Raw genomic sequence first — 23,040 nt, forward strand, 5'->3', positions numbered from 1 at the left:
CTAACCCCACCCTGGAAGCAGACCCCTTGGGGACACTCCCAGATAGCCAAGAATTCTAATAATTCAGGGGGTGGGGCCTTGAGAAAATGGGGCCGAGGCAGCACTTCCATGCTTGGCCTGGGAGGGCTCACACCACGAAGCTGGGTGTGTCTCCCAGAGGGAGAGACCCAGGCACATGGGGGCAAGGGCCATAGCCCTCACCCACTTCTCCCAGCCTTCAGAAGTGTTGGCTGGGAAAACCCTAAGCAGCCAAGAACCCTCCTGGGGGGTGAGGGTGAGCTTCCCTGTGGAGGCAGGGTGCGGGCAAGCAGGGAAGAGGGAACTTTGCCTCCAGTGGGAATTTGGGTAGATTTCAGATTCAAAGGAATACCCTCTTTATTAAGTTGGATATGTATTTAACACCAGCACAGCATTTTCTAACGCCAACCTAAGCATTTACAAACACTACGGGCTAGCAGCATGGTGAACATCGTGCCCATTTTACAGGTCAGGAAACTGAGGCACCAAGAGGTTAAGTAATGTACCCAGGATCACAAAGCAAGTGAAGCGGCTGAGCAGGGAGCCGAACCCAGAGTCTGTGTACCGACCACTTGCGAGATCCTGCCATCCCTTCCATGGGTGTTAAAGACGACACCCTTGGGATCATTCCCACTAATTCCCATACTCTGACCACCGTGAGGTCGCGCCATCCCTTTCACGGGGCTAAAAATGGCTTCACAAGGGGTCATTAACACCGTTTCTAGCAACACGGCCTCCATCGCCCCTGATGAGCCAGGGTCCCGACTTAGGTGTGACAAATCATACACAGAGGCTGGCGTGGGGGCTTCTCAAGTCCCTCCGTGCCCCTGCCAGAGACAGAACTGGTTGGGGCCAGAACTGTTTGGCAATAGAACTTTCAATGCTCGCTACTAGTGAGAGGCCCACAGCCAGTGCCAGGCGTTCCTCTGAGAGCTTCACCCATATCCATCTCAAGTCGTCACATGCCCCTGGATGTAGAAACTGCCCCGTTTCACAGACGTAGAAGCCAAGGCTCAGGAGTGTTAGGAAACCTGTTCCAGGTAAGGTAGCTGGTAAGTGGAGGAGGCAGGTGAATTAATGTCCTAGGCCTGCGGTAACAAATGACCACCAGTTTGGCTTCAAACAGCAGAAATCCATTCTCTCATGATTGCAGAGGCTGGGAGTCTGAAAGTTGAGGTGAGGGCAGAGCCACGCTCCCTCCCTTGGGAGGCTCCAGGGGAGAATCGTTCCTGGCCTCGTCCAGCTTCTGGTGAGCTCAGGCATTCCCTGGCCTGTGGGGGCCCCTCTCCAGCTTCTGCCTCTGCTCTCTGTGGAAGAGAAGCCTCTTCCACAGCTTCTCCTCTTCTCTGTGAGCCGCTCTTCAGAAGTGTTGGCTGGAAAATCTAGAACGATCTAGATTCTTAGCTTAATCACATCTGCAAAGATGTTTTTCTCCAAATTAGGTCACACTCTGGAGATTACGATGTGGACATATCTTGTTGGGGGCCACATTTCATCTCACTACGGTAGGATTTGAACCAGTCTGGTGGTCAGCCAGGGATTTAAAAAGCATTAGGCACCCCCTGCAGGTGCCCAGATGCAAGCCCCTAGGGAGGGGTCCCTGCTCGCCCCCGGTGGAGCTCACGACACACCAGGCCCTGTTCCTCAAGATGCCTGGTCCCATGGGGACAGCGTAACCTGAGGCTTCTAAGTGTGGGGGATAGAGATCCCAGGTGGTCTTCCCCCCTCCAGTACAGTTTCCCCAACCCGACCTACCCTGCCCTGGACAGATCCCCACTTACCTGCCACACACACTGTACCCCCATCTCCTATAGGACATCCCTACAACTGTGAAGTTGCTTTTGTGACCTGTGAGTTCTGTCTCCCCACCACGTGTGAGATGGGAGGACAGGGTCTATGCCTACTCTTCCTGGACCTCTCCCCGCTCCAACATCCAGTTGGAGCTTCAGTGGGGGTCTTTTTATAACAGCTTTCTTGAGATATAATTCACATGCCATACAGTTCACTTATTTTGGGTATACAATTCAGTGATATTTAGCATATTCACAGGGTCGTGTAACTATCGTCACAGTCGATTCTAGAACATTTGCATCACCCCAAAGAGAAGCCCTGAACCTATCTATTAGCAGTCACTCTGCCATTTTCCCCCACCCTCCCCCCCAACCCAGGCAACCACTAATCTGCTTTTTATCTTCATGGATTTGCCCATTTGGGACATTTCACATAATCTTACAATCTTACAGTATGTGGTCTTTGCTGCCCGGCTTCTTTCACTTGGCATAAATGTTGACAAGATCCATGTTGTAGCCTGTAATAGTACTTCATTTCTTTTTATGGCTAAATAATACTCCAGTATATGGATCACCACATTTGCTTTTCCCTTTATGAGTTGATGGCCACTTTTTGGCTATTATGAATAATGCTATGAACATTCGCATACAAGATTGTGCGTGGACATGTGTCTTCACTTCTCTTGGGTGTGTGCCTACGAGCGGAATTGCTAGGACATGTGGGAACTCCGTGTTTGAGGTCCCCCAAGGGTTAATAAAAGACTGACTGCCCCTCACCAGCCCACATGACCTTGGCCTGGGGATTTGACCTTCCCAAGCCTCAGATCCCTCAATTGTATAGTGGGAACTGACTCACCCAATAAATATTTATTGGTTACCTACTATGGGCTGAGCCCTGTTCTAGGTGCCGGGATCACAGCAGATGAATTCCTGCACTCAGAGACTTCCAACGGAGAGACCTGGATCATAAAGAGACAACAATTTAAAGATAATAAGTCTGATGAAAAGTGCTACTAAGGAAAAGAAGGCAGAGAAAGAGAGTGTAGGGGTTGCAGAATGGGGGTGGTGTCACAGGGGTGGTGTCACAGGGGTGGTGTCACAGAGTTAATGGGACCTCCAGGAAGGCCTCACCGAGGCGGTGACATTGTACCAGGAGAGGTGAGGGAGTGAGGCTTGTAGAGATGGAGGGGTGGGGGGCTTCAAGGATTGGGTACATTGCAATCATCCCTACTTGCAGGGTCTTTTTACCAGATTCAAATGTAGCCATGTTGATTATTTGTGTCCTCACTGTCTTGGGCATCAGTTCTTATGAAGGGAGCCCCCAGACCACCATTTTAAATTCATTAGAAACCCAGAGCAATGAACACACAGGATGTGGACCCCTCTGCCTTGGAGAAATCTGGGAGGACTCTCAGGAGGAGGTGGCATTCAACCCAGGATTGAAGACATGAAGAAGGCCTGGCTGACTCTCCAGCCCCCACCATCAGGGGCTCTCGGGCTGGCTTCTGCACCCTCTGAAGGCAGCATCTGTGTGCTGGAAGCCGGGAAGTAGATGAGCTTTCCGAAGCCAGGCTGCCTTCAGGAAGGGGGGGGGCTCACAGCTTAGGTGACTGGAGAGCTGCAGGCAGCACGGCTCCACTCCTTCCCTGTCCACAACAGAAGTCTGTGTTCCCTTCCCAGAAGCAGGCCTTCCTTTCCAGATCACTGCCCTCTCCCTTCTCCCCAGTCTGAATCTGCGCGCAGGTGAGAGGTAAATGTGGCAGGTGACTATTTCCTGCCAGGCCAGCCTTGGGGGAAACCCCTGTCTTGAATGGTGGCCCTTCTTTGTCTCGGTTGAATCAATAGTTGATTCATTAGTCAATTTGTGCAACATGTCCTGCTCATCTTCACCGTGCCAGGCTCTGTGGAATTCCGGCCCGCTCCTAATTCCCAGGCTGGGGAGGGCCACCCACGCAAATAAACACATGTTTCTGGCATTCGGGCAATCTGGCCGTCCTCAGTGGGTGCAGAGCAGAAACGCTGCAAGGTCATGGGAGCCAGGCACAGGACTAGCTGCTGTCCTGTGGCCCACGGCAAAATGAAAATGCATCCCCCTCGTTCAAAAATAATCAGGAATCTCCAAATGGCAACAGTAGAGCATCAGACCAAGTTGGGGAGCCTTCTTGGTGTGGGACCCTGTGTGACGGCATAGGTCACATACCCACAAAGCTGCCCAGCCCTACCCTGGAGAAGCTCCCAGTCTCATGTAAGATTTGGACAGGTTATTTCCCCTCTGCCTTCTTTATCTGTAAATTGGGTTTGTACCTGCCTCTTATGTTGGGTTGTTATAAGAATTAAACGAAATTTTTTTTTTTAAGGAGTTTCCACACCCAGCGTGGAGCCCAAGGCAGGGCTTGAACTCGCAACCCTGAGATCGAGACTTGAGCTGAAATCGAGACTTGAGCTGAGATGGAGAGTCGGACGCTTAAGCCGACTGAGCCACCCAGGCGCCCCGAGCATTAAATAAATTATATTTATAAATGTACTAGAACAGAAACGAGTGTAGAGTAGATCAGCAATCAATAATAGCTATTATCATCCCAGTAGGTTCCAAAAAGGAGAGAAGGGCCAATGTAGGGGGAGCAGTTCCATCGGAAGTGGTGTTGAGTCGGCTGAGCCCTGAAATACAAATGCAAATGCATGTCCCCCACAAACAGAGATAAGCCATATGGCATTCACCCCCGATTTTATAGGACTGTAATGGCGGTAGATTCACCTCCCTGGCTGTACTTTATGTATTTGTTCACATTAGTTTACCTTTCCGGGACCCACATCCTCTAGCCAAACCGATGTGCACCTCCACCTCTTAGCTATGTGAACTCAGCCCCTCCATGCTCGGTTTACTTCATCTGTATAAAGAGCATCATAACAGTACACACCTCAATGGGCTGTTCTGAGAATCACGTATGTAAAGCCCTTAGCATGGGCTGGCACGTGGAAAGAGCTTTCTGTTTTAGCTGGAGGAAGCATCCAGAGTACCTGGAATGGCAAGAAGAGACAAAGAATGATCTAGGACCAAGCTGAGAGACAGTTTACAAACTAACTGACCTGGGGCGCCTGGGTGGCTCAGTTGGTTGAGTGTCTGCCTTCAGCTTGGGTCCTAATCCAGGGTCCTGGCACCGAGTGCCAGACTGGGCTCCCTGCTCAGTAGAGAGACTACTTCTCCCTCTGCTCACGCTCTCTCTGTCTCTGTCTCGCTCTCTCTCTTCCCCTCCCTCTCAAAAAAAAAAAAAATGCAGATGAGGTTTTTCCTTTGGTCTTGTTCTGTGTCCTGAGAGCTTGGCTTTGTGACCAGTGAGAACATCCTCTCTGGTCTCTGCCATCCAGAGGCTACACTTACCCGGGTGCGCCTTGGTGGCCAGTCGAATAGACTGGGGACTGAAGACAGGCAGTTACAAGCATCAGGGAAGTTTGTCATGAGAGGTCCCAGCCCATCAGGGCCTTTGTCATCTCCACCTTCATTGTTTGTTAGTGCTAGAAGGTCCCATTCCAGTAGCACCTGCCTGGTGTCACAGATTAGCATCTCACGTCTTCCTGCGAGATCAGACTAACACGTATGCACAAAGGTCTCCGCTTTCTTAGACTATTCTTGGGAGTAAATTTTGAATCACCTGTGCCCTCTCCAGGGACACCTCTTGCATCCATGGTAAAGATTTAGTCTAAGCCTGGAAAGTTGCCTCCAGGGCTTTCCAGAAAGAGAGACTTACTGGATTGAGTTGCTATTGGAATAAATATTCTAATATGATCCCGCTTTGTCAGTGGCCAGATGATAGATCTTTTGAATCAGAAAAACTTCTATATTTGAAAAACTTTTTAGAGAGCTCTTATTCCAAGCAGGTGCCTTACTGGTATTTATGGGAAGATCAAATTGAAAGGAAAATACCAAAAAAAAAAACAACAACAACAAAAAACCCCAACCTAACAAACAAACAAACAAAACCAGAACTATAACGGCTAGGGCGCCTGGGTGGCTCAGTCAGTCAAGTGTCTGCCTTCGGCTCAGGTCATGATCCCAGGGCCCTGGGATCAAGCCCTGCGTCAGGCTCTCTGCTCAGTGGGGAATCTGCTTCTCCCTCTCCCTCTGCCCCTCCCCCTGCTCGAGTTCTCTCTCTCTCTCAATTAAATAAAATCTTAAAAAAAGAAAGTATGACATGACTAACTTTAGGGAAGCCCTTCAAAAATGAAAGAACAGAAGTCAGAAGAAAAAGCAAAAACCAAATCTGACATAAACCCCCTTCTTATAGCTCCCTGTATCCCAACTCCCTGTGCCTGACCCTCCAAAAGATCCTTAGGCTTTTGGATCTCTGGGCCCCTGATCTTTCAAACCCAACCTCAGCTCTTCAGCCAATTTCCTTAAGTCCTAAAACTCCAGATTCTCCAGAAGAACTCTTCAAGAACCAGCTGCCTATTTTAAGCTCCCTTGCCCTAGTAGCTTTGCAGAGAGCACTTGGGCCAGATCTCCAGGCTCTGGGAATACCGGTTTCTTGTGTAAATGTGAAATGTCAGGAAGTAAATCCAATAAGAGCACCCAGGAAGGACCATAAAGCTCATTTTGCTGTGTCTTTTAGTTCCTCATATTTTCCAGGGCTTTGTCATCAAGCTCGGCCAGCTTCAGACATTCCTACGCAATGTCAGTCTTTGCAAAGGCAAGAGCATGACTCAGAATAACTTTGAAGCCCATTCAGAGATATTCCTATTTGCCTCCAGATAACTGCAGACATTGCAAAACAAAAGAAAACAACCCAGGACACGGGAAGAGAAATTGTCCCACAGTTAAGAAAAGGGAAGGTTTAAAAAGCAATTCCCTTAAACCCCAGAACCCCCCAAAAATGAGAGGGTCAGCCGATCTTAAGTCACACGGAGCCCACCATAAAACTTAAATATAAGACTGGGAACCAGATTTCATAGCTGACATGGGTGCGACTTTCTCTACCATTGGTTCAGAGGGTTTGTCTCCACCGGGCAACCCTGTTCGCTCCAGGCTGTCAGTCTCAGGGAGACCTGTCCTACAGCTAGATCTCTGCCCTGCCCAGCATCGATCTGTAAGCCTCCTCTCCTTCACCCGGCCTTTCTTTCAAGCATGCTGCTCTTCACCAGCAAACCTGCTGGATAGAGATCTGTTATGTAAATTTAATGCCCCTATAAATCACAGTGAGAAGGGTGTTTTTGTTTCTTTTACAACATCAGACCAAGCTCCCCCGTTTCCTACTTTCTTCCTACTTCTGTTCCAAATTCCTCTGAAGAAGGTAAGTCTTTTCAAGATGTCCCAATCAGGGGCACCTGGCTGGCTCAGTCGGTAGAGCACGGACTCTTGATCTCAGGGTCGTGAGTTGGGCGTAGAGCTTAGTTAAATGAAAAAAAAAAAAAAAGTTAAAAGATGTCCCAATCAGTCTTTGGGCTACACATGCAAGTCAAGTTGGATTGTTATGAAGTGGGGAATGTGTGCACATTTCTTGGAAAAGAAACCGTTTCAATTAGTGGCTCTATACCCTCTCTTCAAAGATATGGGAGCAAGGAATTGAGCCTATAATAGATTCTCCTGCAACAGATCATCCTTGTCCCTACTCGCCCGCTCTGGAGCATCCCAACCTTGCCAGTGAAGAAAGCAGCCAATTTGACTCGGAGGGAGACCAAGCTTACTGATTCGTACGGGACCTGAGGGCCATAGACTCTTCTGTAATCCCTTGGTAGTTGGGGTCCCCAACACAGCTGATCCATGCTTCCTGCCGAAGCAACCTGGTTTACAGAAAGTGACCTCTCTCCTTGGCTTTCTTTTCCATCCCACTGCACCCTGATTCGCAATTTTCTTTTTTGCATTTACATTTAGAGGGAGACAACCCAGACTTGCATACCGCAAGGATATTGTGGGCCTCCCTCAAGGTTTTCTCAAGTCCTTAAAGCAGATCGAGACTCTGTAACCTCTACTCAAGTTTCCACCGTGGTGCCATATGTTGATGACCTTTTACTCTGTAATCAAACCAAGAAAGGAGCTCGTCCAGATTTCCCCATTCTCTTGCCAACACCAGCTGCACGAGGCCATGAAGCCTGTAGATCTAAACTCCAGTGAGTGCCAACAATTGTTCTCCACTTAGGATGTGAGCATTCAAAAGCTCACTCCAAAACACCTTGAGTCAGTTCTGTCTATCCCTCTCCCCAAAATGAGAAAACAGTTCCGGGAATTTTTAGGGGCCACCAGCTACTGCTACCAACAGATTCCTAATTTTGTGGTTTCTACTAAACCTTTGCTTGTTTATTCTCTCTGATATCAGCTTAGAGTCTATTTCCTGGATTTCAGAGGCATGAATCTCCTTGGAAGCCTTCAAATTAGCTCTGTCCACACCCCCGGCTCTTGGCTTAACCTAATTTTGACAAGCCCTTTCATTTATATTGCCATGAAAATAATGGCATTGCTGTGGGCATTCTAGGACGAACCATGGCTTCTCAGACATGGCCTATAGCATATTTCTCATGCCAGTTAGACGCTATGGCATCGGCTATGTTCCCATGCTATGCACAGTAGCTGAAGCTGCCACCTTGATTGACAAAGCCAAGGATCCCCCACAACCTGTATGTTTCCCATGTGGGGTCTTCTCGCTTACAAGTTCATAGGACACAGCACCTTTCTACATAGCAACAGACCACTTAGAAAAAAGCTCATTTGACTAACCCATCCTCTTTCATCAGGGTAACCTTTAAATCCAGCTGCCTTACTCCCCCTCCTGATGTAGGAGAACCCCTCTCTATTCCCGATTGCCTTACAACCATAGACATGGTCTCAAAGCCACAGGATGACCTCTCAGACATCCCTCCAGACATTCCAGGTGTACTTCTATTTTGTGATGGCTCCTATAAACAAAATTTCCAGGGAAACAGAATAACGGGTTATGTCGTAGTTTCCCCGCACAAAACACCGGAGGCACATTCTTTACCCACCATAAACTCAGCCCAAGTGGCTGAACTCATAGCTCTTACTAGAGCCCGCATGTTGGTAGAAGGAAAAGCTGCTACGTACACAGACTCCAGGTTAGCTTTTGGAGTCGGCCACGCTGTTGGCAAAATTTGGAAATCCTGGGGATTCTTAACTTCCGCGGGTACTCCCTTTGCGAATGGGCATGTAATTGCTGACCTACTACAAGTTATTCACCCCCTTCCGAAATTATCATTGTTCACTGCTCAGCCCTACTAAGAAAACAGAGCTGCTAAGTATGCAGCCCAAAATGGATCTCCTTATTCTTCCTCCACCCTGTTTCTAACTCTACCTTTATCCATTGAGTGATATTATTCATTATCAGGCAAATGCCCCACAATCTGAAAAGGACTCTTGTACCCAAAAGGATGCCAAACAATTATCCGACGGAGTCTACCCTGGGCCAGAAGGACTCCCTAGCCCCTTTTTTTGAAACCTTTTGCCTTGTACTTATCTCCCACCAAAAGGGGCATGTTTCAAACAGGGGACAATTAAGGAACTAAAAGGCCATTGGTTTTGTCCTGGCATCCACAAAATTTCTGGCCAAATTATTTCCCAGGGCGCGACTTGTAAATCTCGCCAGATTTCTGGAAGAACTCAGTTTACCCTTTTTGGTCCACACTGCCCTTTTCGGCCTTTCAAACGGATTTTATAGATTTTCCCTCAACATTGGGATATTCTCATTGTCTGATTATTGTCTGCAGGTTTAGGGGATGGATGGAATGCTATCTAACTAGATGTCCTGATGCCACCACAATGGTTAGAAAATTAATACCTGAGATCATTCCTTGTTTTGGCATTCCTTTATGGACTGAGTCAGACCAAGGAACTCACTTTAGCAGAGAGATAAATCACCTGATTACAAAAATTCGGGGGTATTCATTAAAATTTCATACCCTATGTCAGCCTCGATTATCAGGGCAAAGGAAATCTAAAAATCTAGACATAAAAAGGAACTTAGGAAAGATCTGTCAAGAAATCAGTCTTCAATGGCCGGAACCATTGCCCTTGGCCCTTATGAAGATCTGGGATTCTCCAAATAGAAGATATGGCTTGACCCCCTTTGAAAGATTGTTTGGTGGTCCAATGCCTGTGGTATCTCTAAACCTTTCATTTGGGGATTAAGGGAATAATCTGATGCTATGACTAACTTTGTATAAGGACTAACTGGTATACTTGCAGCATATCACCTACAGCAAAAGAGGCATGCCCGCCACCACCTGATGAGCTTGGCCACCCCTTTCGACCAGGGACCAGATGCACATCGAGATCTTTAGAAGAAAGCACGCTTCTATCACCTCGCTGGGAAGGACCCTCTGAGGTATTGCTGAGCCCCTGCACTGCCATCAAAATAAAAGAAAGATCCTCCTGCATTCGTGCAAGCTGCACCAACCAAAGTAGACCCAGCTTATCCCTCTCAAGACGACTGGGAGACAGCTCTAACAGGTGACCTAAAAATAAAGATTTCCATGGCCACGTCCCAAGCCCCAGAAGCAGACCGCACCACCACGGAGACAGCTTTTCCCAAGAGCACAAATCAAGAAACTTCACTGTCACCTACCCTTCTCGTTTTACAGGCTTTGTGATATAAAGAACAAAAACTAAAACAACGTTCTTTGAATACTTTGTCACAGTTTAAGTCCCTTAACAGAAGGCTGACTGGGGAAGTGCTGGTCTCCCTCTCTCGTACTTCCCTAAGTCTGCACTATGAGCTTTTTCCCAACCTGTCTTGCTCCTACTGACCCTCCCTTTTTCAGCAGGTGGGGCACAAACTGAAAACCCCCTTTATGCCAATTTGCCAAAGCTGGCCACATTGACTAATCAGTCTGATGGTTCGCTGTCAACATCCAGATAATGCAAAGAACCCAAACCGGTCTTTGTTCCTGCTGATGTCACACCTGGCAGACTGAGCACGGAAGATGGATGGGCCACAGGTATGGTATCCACGATCAGGAGAATGTCACTCTGCCCTTTCCCCAGAGAGTTACTTGGGCCCCAGAAAATCTCCACAGAAGCTTAAGGACTATCCCTTGTCAGAGTAGAAACAATGGCTGAAAGTGTTTCCCTTTGTACTGAAAACAGATGTGCCATCGGACTTCTCCTGGGAGAGAGACCAGAACTCTCCTGCAGTCAAACCCTGTGGCTCGCTGCTGACAATGGCATCTTCAGACTTAGCAAGGAGATTAAAAATAACCAGCACAGACATTTGCCAAATCACCAAAATGTTTTTGCAGATCAGCCCTGTATGACATGGGGTATCTCAGCTGCCCCCCTCGTTAGATTGCCCAATACCACAGACTATATTTGGGTGGATTGAAATTCTGGACTGACTTGGCTGGGTGATAATACTAAGCTTTCTTGCTGCCAGAACCAACCATAGGCCTCCTACATCAGCTATTTCTCAACCTGTTCTGCTCTTGGAGACTGACAGGACCACATGACGAACAAAGCTAGATGGATATTAACATTAGCAGTGGCAAGGGTCATTGAACCTTCCAGACTTTGAAAGCTACAGGTTCCAACCTAACCTTGCCTATAAACCGCACTGGGCTTTCTTACTTTCATGTGGCAACAAAATACATAGAGTGTTCCCACCTAAATGGTCTGAATGATGTGGAGCAGGATGCCTGGCTCCTTCCTTCACTAAGCACTCCACCCTAAATGCCAGCCGAACCGCAAACTTGGGCTCCTTTGTTCATAAAACTATGCCACCCAAATGTGCCCATTGAGGAATCCTAGAAAATCCACTGGGATGTGACAATTCCAATGTCTATACTGCATTAAAAGTCTTATTCCCAAATTTCAGAGATTACAAATTAGGAAAGACAATCCTAAACTCTCTCTCTGGTAATGGAACAAGAGTTCAATACCACTGGGCCAAATTTGACAACACCTGGGTCAGGCGGTAACAGCTTAGCCTCTAAGATTCTCTGAAATCTGCATGCTCTGGATATCCTGACTGCCTGGCAAGGAGGAGCTGGTGCAATCCATCGGTGGAAAACGTTGCCTCTGTGTAAACCAAACCGGCCGAGTAACATGTAACATAAATCTGTCGAAAGAAAAGAGTGAATATTTTTCACCAGCCAATGAAGCATAGATATTATATTGGACTGATCTATTTCCAGAGTGGGAGACTGGTCTGGTGGGGTGTGCAGAAATGTACTCAGATTTATCCTTTCCTGTTGTTCCGTCCTCATTCTGATCTATGTTCTTTCCTCTCTTTGCAGATCTCTTACCACTCCTTGACTAACTCGGTTTCTCCCTCCCTGGTCCCCAGCTCGGCGTTTAGAATGTGAGCTTCCAGGACAGTGCCAGAGGAGGCAACTGTAAGGGCCCAAGCAGGCCGCCCCAAAATGTACCCCAATGGCATATTGATTATCTTGAATTGAAGCTCCTTGGAAAACAACCAGTAGAACAAGAACACTCAGACTCTCCTCCAAACCCGTGAGAGCAGGACACAAATCTCCCACGTGAAAAATACCCTCCCTGTACTAAGAAGTCAAAGAGACATCCTCCTCACCAGAGTTAGGGACTTTAAAGTTGAGAAAACCGTAGAAACAAACCCTGCTGGGTTTTTTCTTAATCTAGGGTTTCAGCCTAAATTTGCTTAGAATTCCTTACTAATTAAAGCTCCCAAACACCTGATTTCGTTTATCCTGTCAATTTCTCACAAATTTATTGTCTCTTTGTCTAAAATGTATAAAGACCACCTGCCTTGGTCACTGGGTCTCAATTTCATTACTGGGCCTCCATGCACGTGTAATAAAACCTCCACGCACATGTAATAAAACTTCGGTTTTCTCTCCTGTTAATCTGTCTGGTATCAATTTAATTCCTAAACCAGCTAGAAGAACCCAGAGGAATGAAGAAAATTCCTCCCTCCCCTGCACCACCTTCTCCCTGTGTCTTCACATGGTCTCTCCTACCTGTGCATACATCCCTGGGGTCTCTTTGTGGGCCCAGATTTTCTCGTCTTATAACACAACTCAGACTGGATTAGGACCACCCTCACAGCCTCATTTTAAAGGTCCCATCTCCAAATACAATGTGTTCTGTGGTACCAGCGTTAGGGCTCCAGCATACGAATTTATGGGGAACACAGTCTATGCCAGAGCAAACTGTGCTTTTCCAAAATGTCAAGGTCATGAAAGTCAAAGGAAAGTAGAAGACCAGAATGTAGGCATCAAAAGAGGCATGAAAACTAACTTCCACGTGTTCCCTTGGCCGGGTTCCCAGACTAGGAAAAAAAAATGCTATCCAAGAAAAAAATGTTTTTCTTTTCTTATAAAGGATTTAGTGACACAATTGGCCTGAATAAGCCCTGTAGATTATTCCATAATAGCATCGTATTGATGGCAACTTTCTAATTTTGAAAAAAAAAAAAAGTACTGTAGGGGTGCCCTAGGTGGCTCAGTTGGTTAAGCATCTGCCTTCAGCCCAGGTCATGATCCCAGGGTCCTGGGATCGAGTCCCGCATCGGACTCCCTGCTTAGCAGTGAGCCTGCTTCTCCCCCTGCCCCTGTGCTCTCTGTCTCTGTCTCTCTCTCTCTCTCAAAGAAATAAAGAAGATCTTTAAAAAAGAAGTACTGTAGTTATGTGGTAGAAAGTTCTTATTTTTAAGAACCGTACACAAAGTATTTGGGACTATCAGGCAATTGGGTCTGCGACATAATCTCAGGAAAAAAAATATACAGACAGATGATGGATAGATGATGGATGGATGGATGGACGGATGGATGGATGGATGGATGGATGGATGGATGGATGGAAGCAACTATAAAATGTTAGCTAACACGAGTGAAGAGTACACAGGAATTCTTAGTCCCGATTTTGCAACTTTTCTGTTAGTCTTTTCAGACCTACAGTTTACAAACTTTCATCAATCCCTGAGTGGTGAAAACCTAACCAGTAGGTACCCGCACGTGGGGGTGGGGAGGCAGTATGTTGGGGGAAGGGCAGGAAGGGAAGGACACCTCTCGCGAGGGTCAGGTGGCCCAGCCAGGTAATTAATATCACCCTCATTTTCAGTCTATTGAAGTGGAGGCACAGAGTGCTTAAGAGTCCTGCCCAGAGTCGCTCTGGCTTTGTTAGGGCAGCGCACACCACCAGCGGCCACTCCGGGGTGGGGCGGCCACCCTCACCTCCAGCAGCAGCCTCGGAGGAGGGCCGGTACCCCCAGGGAGGCCGTGGGTTGGGGGAGGTAGGTCGTCAGGCTGGATTTCCAAACCCGTGGTTTTCCCTGGGTCCCAAACTTCAGGATTAGCCTCAGCCCCTTCTGGCCCCGCAGAATTTCAGCACACAAGTAAGGCAAAATAAAGAGCCAACGTGATCCGAACAAAGGGCTTTTATAAACTCGTGAAAAGAGCCCTTATCGCAAAAGGTTTAGGCGGGAGGCAGGCATGGGGGTTGTGACACATCTGATCACTTCTGCAGGCTCCTGGCAAGCAGTGATCATTAGCAGATTTTGTTCTGGGTAGGCTCAGTGTCAGCTCCACATTATGGGATTTTATGGGATTTATGCATAGAACTTTCCTACAAAGCAAGGTATTATAGGACGGATTAGGCAGTTCCAAGAAGCAAAGGTTCTGGCGGCCCTGTCTTATTTGTTAGCAGATTTTTTGAGGAGGCCCATGGTCAGGGGCTCTGTGGCCTCACACCAGAACTCCTATATCCTGCTGACTCCAAAACAAGATACTCGTACAAAAAGATCGAGTAGATTTTTCTTAGTATAAGCTCATTATAGAAAGTTAGGAATATGTAAAAAGACCTAAAAACGAGATGAAAACCACATGCACCTACTATCATCCAGAGACAGCCACAGGTAACGTTTTGATGTGTTCTTTTCCTGTCTTCTGTGTGTGGATGTGTGTGCACACCTGCATGCGTGGGTGTGTGTGCGTGTGTGTGCATGCAGAGAGAGAGACGGGAAAGACAAAGGTCTAGAGCAGGGGGAGAGAGAAGCAGAGAGAATGGGCTCTGCAGCAAAACCGAGTTAAATTTGAATTCCATACCTGCCACTCATTGACTCCACGGCCTTGCCCAAGCTGCTTGACCTTCATTTCCATAGCTGTAAACGGGGAATATAGATCCTTCCTCAGAGGAACCGTTTTGATTAAATGAGATTAAAGTCAATGAACATGAGGCATTTAGTATACTGCCCCACACACAGTAAATCCTGACCAAATGGTAACTGAATCAATACAAATATGTACTTTCGGCTTTTTCTTTCCAAATGTGGGATCGTGCTGCTGATACAAATGTGTATCCTAACGCTTTAAGGGTTTTACTGCCCGAACTGTGGGAAAACACACCTCTCTTCCCAGGGAGCTAAAAAAAAAAAAAAAAAAGTATAAAATTCCTAATTATGCCCTGCTTATTAGACTGACTCTGTAACAAGGTAATATATTGTCAATAGTGTGCATATGATTTGGGGGCGCGGGGATGTTGTTCTTTTCCTTTATAACTGACCACCGCACCATAAGCTCAACAAGCACCTGACAGAGGCTACAGAGTCATGACGTCCAGAAGATTGGATTATGCCATCTGTGTTTCAGCGACACCACCCAAGACTGCACAACTTGGACAAGTTGCTCCTCCTATGTGGGCCTCGGTTTCCTCATCTGTTAAATGGGGATAGCAACAGTGCCCCGGCAGCCAGTGGCCATGACAGCTAAGGGACAAAATCCACACAAAGCACAGAACCTGGTGTCTAATAAGCACTTAGGAAAAAGTAAAATAATAATGATCATTGTTGTTTCTTTTTTTAAAGATTTTATTTATTTGTCAGAGAGAAAGAGAGCACACAAGCAGGGGGAGCGGCAGGCAGAGGGAGAAGCAGGCTCCCCGCTGAGCAAGGAGCCGGATACGGGACTCGATCCCAGGACCTTGGGGTCATGACCTGAGCTGAAGGCAGATGCTTCACCGACTGAGCCACCCAGGGGTCCCTATTATTAATTTTCTTATATTTAAGAGACATAATCTTTATATCATGAATATACGCACTTCCATCTATTTCTCTACTCGTATTTTATAAATTGATCAGGGCAACATGCAAAAAGACACCGAAGTAATTGCCCAAACAAGGGCTTTTCGATGATGGAACCAGAGTTGGCAGGAGGGAGCCCTGCGTCCCCACCCACTGAGCCACAGCAGGCCAGATGCGGCAAAATAAAGAGAGTCTGGAGTATCTGGGATGCATATGCAGAGCCAAGGGGACAGGCGATTGGGCTCTCTTTGTCATCACAACAAAGAGCACTCTCACAATAAATGGCAGAGATGTAATCAATCTTAAGGCAGGTCCATTGTTGAGAGGCAACAAAGGGGAGACCCTAGAATCACAAGTTAGACCCGGGGAGGTCTAGCTCCTGCTTGAGAATTTCCGAATGGCCTGAGGCAAGTGACAACCTTTGGAGTCTCAGTGTCCCCATCTGTTAGGACTAAATGAGATATTACATTTGAGCATCTACAAATAGCACCCAGGGCATGGTGAGCATTCAATAAAGGTTAGCTGTTTGTGGGGACTTAAATCCATCACTAGACTCTCATGTCTTACTGCTTTTAAAAAAAAAAAACAAAACTTCTCAGTACATTCGGTCTCCCTAGTGATTCTCTACTTCTTATAGTGGACATTAATGTGGACCAGTCCCTGTGATCAATTTCCAGAAAGAGGGCAAGAAAACAGATTGTTTTACTGAGGTTCGCACTTCATTTATTTCTTAGGTCTCAAAAGACTGATATTTGCTGGCTCAATGGTGGTAGTCTAGGGCAGAAATTGCCAAACTACAGTCCCCAAGGCAAGTCTGGCCCAAGCCTTTTTGTCTATAGTCTGCGGGTCTTTTAAATGTTTGGAAAGTAATCAAGACAAGAATGGTATTTCACGATGTGTGAATTATATGAAATTCACATTTCAGTGTCCGTAAATAAAGTTTTATTGACACACAGTCATGATCATGAGAGAGGGCACATCTTTAGCTCTTTACATATTGTCTATTTACATAATGTCTGTCGCTAAGACGGCAGAGTCCAGCTGCTGCAACAGAGGCTGTATGGCCCATAGAGCCGTCTACAGAACAGGTTTGTGGGGTAAGGATGGAGCACTCCTCGGGCCCCAGCTCTGGGCCTGTTCTGGTGCCAGGGAAGGCTTTTTACACCCTGCCACTCAGATATGCCCCACGCTCACCTCCCCCCTGGTCGGGGACCCTGTCACTCAGGCTCTCCATCCGCCCCACCCAGTCCCAGACTGTGAGTTCCTTGAGGACGCGTTGCCAGGACAAGGGAAAAGAATACCCACTGAGCATCTCCTCCCTGCCAGGTACCAAGCCCTTCAAAGACATCATCTCTGTAGGTGGTAATTTCCATTTTAGGGATGAGAACACACAGGCTCAGCTCAGAAAGTCAAAGAGCCAGCCCAAACTCACGCAGCGACCAAGTAGGCAGAGCTTAGATTCAAAGCCTGTCATGCCAACCCCCGAGCCACCCTCATACCAAGACTCCACGCCCTGATTTAGGATTGTGTGACCCACCTGGAGACAGGAGGCAGGAGACAACCGCTGGGTGCCCTCCTGGCCTCCGCCCAAGGTTTCTCAAATTACATCCCCACCCCACCCCACCCCGTCTGTGTTCCTGCCACGTGTCCGCCTTGGCTGTGGTCTGCGTTTCCACCCAGCCCCAGCAGCCGGAATAAACACGACCTGCCCCAGCGTCCACTCCCACGAAGCCCGCAGAACCCACCAGCAAAACCTGCCTGCGCGAGCCGACCACACCCCTGGAGCGGACAGGAGTTGTAACTCCACGGAAAATACTCACCTGTCGGGGGCAGGCTTTCATGGAGGAGAGAAGCCATTCTACCTGCTCTTGGGTTTGTGGTTTTGGTTTTTTATATATGTACCCAGACTCACCAAGGAGAAAAGGGACCCACCTGGTAAATGTTCTGGATTGGGGTAGGGGCAGGGTGTTTCCTTAGGTTTTTAAAGTCTCCCTACCAAGTGTCTTTGCAGACCAAGTGTCCCCCCTCCCCACAGAGATCTTCTGCTGTCTGAAGCCTGATTTGTCCTCCCTGTTTCCTTTGGCTGAGCAGGTACCCCTGGCTAGCTGGCCATCTTACACAGCTCCTATCCTCCCCAGGTGTCCATCTCCACATAGATGCCGCCCCCCCACACACACACACGGCAGCCCATCTTAAACTTCACGAAACACTGGTTTCCACTAGACCACGAGGTTTTCTAAATCCAACCCCCTCATTCAACACTGCTAGCTTGTTCTGCTCAGGGCAAAGTTGCCAATGGTCAAATGAAGCAAGCACGCACGCGGGTGTGTGTGTGTGTGTGTGCGCACGCGCATGTGAGCACGCATCAAGTTATCACTGCATCCACTCCCAGTTCCTTGCAGGCTGCTCTGGACCCTGTGGCAGGAACATCTCCCCTACATCCTTCCTCTCTTCACCTCCCAGCAAGGCAGTAATACCCGCCCCATGAGGGCAGCGACCTTGCTGTCCCTCTCACTACTGTCTCTCCACCATCTAGAACAAGGCCTGGCACCCAGTGACTGCTCAATAAACAGCTGGTGAATGAATCAATGAATCAATGAATCAATGTATGAAATCTTTCACTACCTTTGTTCCTGAGGCTTAGTGTTAGAGACTCAGTTTCTTCATTGGGGGAGAGCAGGTCTGACTTCATTTACAAAACACACAAGTAAAAAATGATCAATTCCAAGATGGTGACAGCAGAGCATTAACCCCCACAGGGGTCCAGCACCACTGCGTGGGTCGCCCGCCCACCTAGGCAGTCCAACCTCTACCCCTGAGAAGCTCCCAGCCTGGTGTGAGAGTCCCACGTGGAACCAGTTACAGCGCAGTGTGAGTGTGCTGGGAGGGAGGGAAACCCTGGGGTCAAGTGAAGGGACCCTGGGGCCATCTTTGGCTGAAGTGAAGACACTGGGGACCAAGGAGGCAGCTAGGAAGTTTCCTAGGGGTAAAAAAAAGTAGCATAGGAGCTAAAAGAAACATTGCAAAACGAATAGGTGTTTCCTTGGCCAGAGAGAAAAGGTCCTAGAGAAAGTATGTTGGGGCGGGGCGGGGGGGGGTTTGTGGGGGTAGAAGGTGATGGGAGGAAATGAGGGAAATTGCCCAGCCTGGCGAGGTGTTCCAGGAGCCCTGCTTCAGGGCGGTCCAAGAACGCTGCAAAACATAAGCCCCCCGTATCTCTCTGCATGGGGCCAAACTGGCTCCCCAGCAAGATGGAAAGGGCCTGACAAGCAGGGACCATGCCACCATAAAAACAAGAGCTGGTACTCACTGAGCTCCTGGTAGGGGATTTTCTGAGTAGCTAAATCTATCTTCATTGTTATCCACCCTTTACAAATGAGGAAGCTGGGGAGAAGGGGCTTGCAGAGCTGGGACCTGAACCAGAGCTGCCAGGCTCTGCTCCTCTCTGACCCAGCACGCCTCACTACCCTGCAAGCCTCTGGGTCCATCCGGGGCAGCCCAGGGAGAGGACCCCACCAGGGTGGGTTGGCTGCAGGATGGACTGAATGGGTGAGTGTACGTACCTCTGCTCCTCCAGCTTCTGTTTTCTCCCCTGTTAGGTATCTGTAGAGCTGCTGAGAGCCACCCACCCAGAACAGCCCAGGACTGAGGGCTCAGTGCCCTGGTAGACCCTAAGGGCAAAGGATGGAAGGGCTTGCCCAGGAGTGTAAAACCAAGGGAAACTTCCTCCTGCAGGGGCCGGAAGTAGCAAGGGGCCGCAGACAGGCAGCACTGGGTGTTCTCAAACATTGGGTGCCCAACAATCTCCTGCCTGGCCTGCATGCACATTCATGGGCCCCCACCCTAGGATGCTGGTTCTAGTAGTCTAGGCTGGCAGCCCAGGAATCTGCATCTGACAAGTGCCCAGGTGATCCTACACGTTGTGAGAGACGTCCATGGATAAAGGAGACAGAACTTGGCATTCGACCAGGGGTTCAAATCCTATCTCCATCTCTTAGCTGTGTGATCTTGGGTGACTTTCTTGACTTCTCTGAGCCTCATAAATAAAAGTCAACACTTGATGCCCGTTTATCTTTCCAGCTCTCCGCTGAGATGGTGATAAGCAACAAGCCATGAATATTCAAGTGCTTGGCACCGGGGCTGCAATAGTAAGTAAAGAATAGGGGACCCAGTGGGGGAGGGGGGAGGGACACATTTACAGGCTGGTGGCCTATCCAAGGCCAGCAAGTTTCCCTGCTAGTTGCAGGGGAGGCTCTCCTGGGGGCCCACCTCTAACCCTGATGCCCGGCTGGCTCTGGGCTAGAAGGCAGCTCTAGAACTGCCCAGCTGGGTCCTTGCACCTCCTGTGCCCGCCCTGCACCAGGAGAGCTGAGTCATGGAAAAAGTTAGTTCTCCAGGCTACAGCTCACCCCCCACTCCATCAAACCCACAAAGGCTCCTTTCACTGTTTTTGGTTGGGGGGAGTGGCTGGCTGTGGGGCCCTCTCCCTGGGCTGGGATGTGAAATTTCAAACTTCGCCCTGCAGTTAAATTCCCCACCCCTTGCCCCCAAGGAAACTAAGGGAGGAGGGGTACCAAGAGCAAAGGACAAGGGATGGGGGAGGCGGGAGGGCAGGGTGGGGGGTCCTGTCCCATGCAGTTCTCACTAAAGCCAAGCCACAGGGACCCTCTGGACACCCCCCAGCCCAGTGCCCCCTCAACCTCATCTTCTGGGGACCAGGTTGGGGGGGGCACAGAGGAGGTGGCAGCAGCTGATAATGGAAGAAGCCTGAGGCCCACAGAGATGGCAGGCCCAAAAACCCACATCCTGAAGGTAGCACAAGTAGGAAAAGGGGTCTGCTTCTCAGCCAGAAGCCAATCGCCACCCCCTTTTAGGACTGCCTGACTTGTTCCTTTTTATTCTGCTTTCCCCCCAAAGCTGATGGCTGGGAGAGGGAAGTGGACCCTCCCTTGTGGCCTTCCGTGAGTCACTTGGATATGCTGTGCCTGTTTCCTCCTGCATTAAACGGCTGGGATGGCACCCACCTCTGCAGGCAGTCTCATTTCTGAAAGCAGAATATGTGTAAAGGGCCCGATACCCTGGAGGTTAATGGGGGTCCTCAACCTCCTGTCTGCCTCCTGCCCGCCCTCCATCCTAAATACACATGCAGGGGAAACATAAGCAGGACCCAGTGGTCCCCCAGCTGGTCTGGCGTCAGAATGGGGCGGGTAGATTGGGGACCAGGGGACATGGGTGAACATGCCACGGTGTTTATGAGTGGCTTAACGTCTCTGTGCTGGTTTTCTCCTTGGTCAAGCAGCAGGCACATGCAGAGGTGGGGGGTATGATCTTCTCAGGCCCTTTTAGGCTTGGAGTGTTGCCCTCATGTAGGAGAAAGGTCTGGAAGGAAAAGGAGAGCTGGTGAGTGAGCTGGAACGGGAGGCCGCCGCTGGGGCAGCTTGGAGGCGCAATGTCGCAGGCAGGCCACTAGGCGGCCCCGAGGATAACAGATGACAGATGACAACAGGCTGAGTGCTGGCTTCCAGCTCCCGATTTCCCCAGCGTCTCATTAGCCGGCCCGCTGACACCCGGCGTGGCTGGGTAGAAAGGGCCTGCCTCTCTCGGGTTGGGATTTCTTTTCCATTTTTAGAGACCTCCAAGGTGGGAGGGTGCAGGCACTTTGAGGGAGTCCTGCCCTTCGCCATGGCCTGGGAGTCAGATGAAGACAGGCCTACCCTTGGGTCACACTTTGAGAGGGTTGCATGGAGATGGGAGGGAGCCTCAACCCCACTCTCTCCTCCCCTCGCGCCTGAGTGGGGTGGCGTGTGGGGAGAAATCAGGTCCGTATTTGAATCCCTCCTTCCTGTAGTTTCTGGCTGGGTAACCCGGAAAATGGAGATACTACAACCCGATTGCAAGGTCAGGGGGAGGATTAAATGTCAGAATATAAGCCCTCCGTGCAGACGCTCTCTTCCAACCCCACTCTTGCAGTGGCTCTCCAGATGATGAGTTTCCCAATTCACCTGCAAGGAAGATCCTCACCTGCAGAACTTCTTCCCCTAACTGGAGAGCCTGTGGGCAGGAAGGTCATCCCCAGCCACTGCCCGCCCCCCCCTCACCCCCAAATAAGCTTTTCTGAAAGCGACTCTCTCACCGGGATCCTCAGCAGAACTCCCAGGTGGAGCACTGAACAACCTACTGATTCCAGTGCACCCAGCCCTGCTGAATCAGAACGTCTGGGGGTGAGGCCCGGCTTCCTCGCCCCAACAAGCCTGGCTGGAGAACTCCTGCCCCAGATTACAGAGTAGATCCCTGGCTCATCCTCTCGCCTCCTGGCCTGGGACAGTCACGGGCAGTGGGAGGCAAGTCCCATCAGCACTTCTAACTGGGGCTGCTTTTGTGTGACTCACTTCCCAGACTTCCTGCAACAGACATCTCTTAAAGAGCAGGGTCCCACCCTGAAGCACAGGAGACACTCTCCCCGGGGAGAGGGCAGGAGGTGAGAAAAGGTGGGTGCAGGCTAGGGCAGCCCAAGGAGACCCAAAGACAGAAGTCGCTGCCTGCAGGAAGCAGGGGGCTCCCGCCCAGGGCATCTTGTTTACAGGCTTTTGTTATTAAAGAAATTGCTGTCAGTCAAGGTAATTCTACCCCAGATGAGCAATAAATATGCTCCCAGCTAATCTTATGGGGATTTTATTGGCACCTTGGGGGCAGAAGTTCCTTCACCCGGCTCACCCCCACCTCTCAAAGCAAAATCCTGCTCCTCAGTTGCCGCCCCCCCCCCCAGGCCCCGAAACAAGAAGGACCCGGGCAGACTAAGAAAGTGCACTCTAAGTGAAGACAGAAGGCGTCCGGGCAAAGGGCGGGAGTGGTTTCCTGGTCCTACCTGGAGGCAGGGGGTGACCAAATAGCCTGAAATAACCCCGGGTCGACCTGGTTGGATCAAAGCGTGCGCGAGCTCCCCCGGGCCTGCCCCGAGCGCAGGACCCGCCACCTGGCCGGCGGGCGCCCCAGCTCGGGGAGACCGCGGCCCGGGCTAGGAGGACTGTCTCGGGGAGGGAGCCGGTTCGCAGGAGTCGGTTCCAGCGTGTTCGAGTTACTGCTGCGAGCCCTCAGGGACACGGCGGGCAAGTCCCGGCTTGCAGAGAGGGGAGCCAGCCGGGGAGAGCGCGAGTCGGAGCGAGCCCGTGTGCGCGCCCGCGCGCGCGCCCCGCACTGCGCAGGGGGAGGGGAGGCCGCGGCAACCACTCACAGGAACGGTA

At 49.7% G+C, this 23,040-nt stretch overlaps 1 long non-coding RNA gene across 1 annotated transcript; it reads right to left on the minus strand.

The window, feature by feature from the left end:
* Nucleotides 1-4,739: 4,739 nt before the first annotated feature.
* LOC141374458 (uncharacterized) lies at nt 4,740-23,032 on the minus strand. Its single transcript, XR_012381367.1, has 3 exons — nt 22,665-23,032; nt 19,363-21,178; nt 4,740-4,826 (listed from the first exon to the last, which is right to left on the minus strand). It is a non-coding gene; the product is annotated as an uncharacterized lncRNA (long non-coding RNA).
* Nucleotides 23,033-23,040: the final 8 nt, after the last annotated feature.

The sequence above is a fragment of the Callorhinus ursinus genome, unplaced genomic scaffold (genome assembly GCF_003265705.2).
Source record: "Callorhinus ursinus isolate GAN/ISIS: 27379988/994484 unplaced genomic scaffold, GSC_fseal_2.0 scaffold18, whole genome shotgun sequence".
Taxonomy (NCBI): domain Eukaryota; kingdom Metazoa; phylum Chordata; class Mammalia; order Carnivora; family Otariidae; genus Callorhinus; species Callorhinus ursinus.